Below are 1,962 nucleotides of genomic sequence, written 5' to 3'. Positions count from 1 at the left end.
TTGCCCTCTAAACCACTTCAAGTGTTTTTAATCGTTATGGTTTTCTTCCTTATTTGTGCGACTTTAACAATACTTTACTAGTTGGCGAAAAAGCCACAAACAATTCTCAATTAACATTCACTTTTTTTCTGATTAAATTCTTCCTCCCAGCTGATCTGGCTCATAATTGTTTTCAGCTTTGTGAAATTAGCCCTTTTAAAGCATTGAGTATAGATGTTATTGGTCTGGATTTTATTCTATTTACACATTATAAATATGATTATGGCACAATCACTTATACCTCAGCTACAGTTCATTTTTAGTTCTGTGATCAGTTCCTCCTTATCTGTTAAGACAGTCTAATATAGAATTCCTCCATGTTGGTTACAACATTTTTGAGTTAGGAATTATCATCTATAATATTTAGAAATTCCAGGGATGTTTTAGTATTGTCAGTGTCAGAGAAAAACAGAGTTCTCACTATACGATCACGGCCGCCTGGGTGAAAACCAGGAATCCTAACCGCTAGACCACCAGGGAGAACTCTGTTTCTCTGCTTCCACATCAGCATGAGACCTCCGGGACGTGCTACTCAAACTGAATACACCAAGATCATGCACGCTTTTTTTTTTTTTTTTTTTTTTGCCTAGACATTACAGATGATTGCATAAGGAGCCAGCCATCCTGTTCTCTAGTGTGATTTGGCAGTCTGTAGCAGACACGAACTAATAGTCTATCTTGTGCTTTATCTGTTAGTTTGTTGATCCATAAGCATTCAAGACAAATTTTTTTTCCAAGTTATCAGTGACTTAGAAACAGATCATTCTATTTTTGACAGAGTGCTGCTTCTCCTCCCCTTTTGCCCACTTGATCCTTCCTAGGTAACTTTTAACATTCTAATAATGCGAATCATCTCACCAGGTTTCAGAAATATCAATTAGATTAAATTTATGTTTGTAAATGAGCAATTTCAATTCCTGTTGTTGGTTACCCAAAATCCTAGTATTAGTGTCTAGGCAATTAAATAATTTCTTCTCTTCATGTTCTTTTTTCTTTATTAATTTTGTTTTCAACATCTTGATTCTGTGCTAAATGAGTGCTCAAATCTACCCTCTTTTTACCCTCCCTTTTTGTTATTAGTTTAATGCCTTCCTGACGACTCTAGCCAGCTTATTCCCTAGGAGGCTGGTTCCCCTTCTACTGAGGTGGAGGCCATTCAAACTATACAGCTCCCTTTCCCCACAGAAGGTCGACCAATAGTCAAGGTTGGTGCAAGGATGTTTCGTGCCCTAGGCGAAACTTCCACCTTGCGCCCCCGCTCCTCCCCCCGAGCCCTGTGGCAGCTCTCCACCCCCCTTCCACCCTAAGGCGCTCCCCCCCTGCAGCCGCACCCCCCTCCGCCCTGAGGCACCCCCAACCCGCGGCAGCTCCCCCCGGCCCGGGGAACCGTACGGCAGCTTCCCGCCCCAGCTCACCTCTGCTCCGCCTCCTCACCGAGCATGCCGTCACTGCTCCACTTCTCCCGCCTCCCAGGCTTGCGGAGCCAATCAGCTGTTTGGCGCCGCAAGCCTGGGAGGGAGAAAAGCCAAGCGGGGCAGCATGTTCAGGGGAGGAGGCGGAGCAGAGGTGACCTGGGGCGGGGAGTTCCCCTGAGTGCTGCCCCTCCTTACTTGCTGCAGGCGGCCCTCCCCGCACCCCCCTGCCCCAGCTCCGCCCGCCCGAAGATCCGGCTGCCGCAGTCACCGCCAAAGGACCCAAAATGCCGCCACCCCCCCAAATGCTAGCACCCTAGGCGACCGCCTAGGTCACCTAATGGGTTCCACCGGCCCTGCCAATAGTCCACAAAACTCAAACTGTCTATTCTATACCACATACCTAGCCAGTGGTTCACTTTCAGAATTTTCTATCTTCGTTCTTCCTTTGCTCACAGGGCAGGCAGTATCTCAGAGAAGACCTCTTGGACATTCTTCTTCTTCACCAGGC

This window comes from Chrysemys picta, chromosome 13 (genome assembly GCF_011386835.1).
Source record: "Chrysemys picta bellii isolate R12L10 chromosome 13, ASM1138683v2, whole genome shotgun sequence".
Lineage (NCBI taxonomy): Eukaryota > Metazoa > Chordata > Testudines > Emydidae > Chrysemys > Chrysemys picta.
This window is presented reverse-complemented; position numbering follows the sequence as displayed.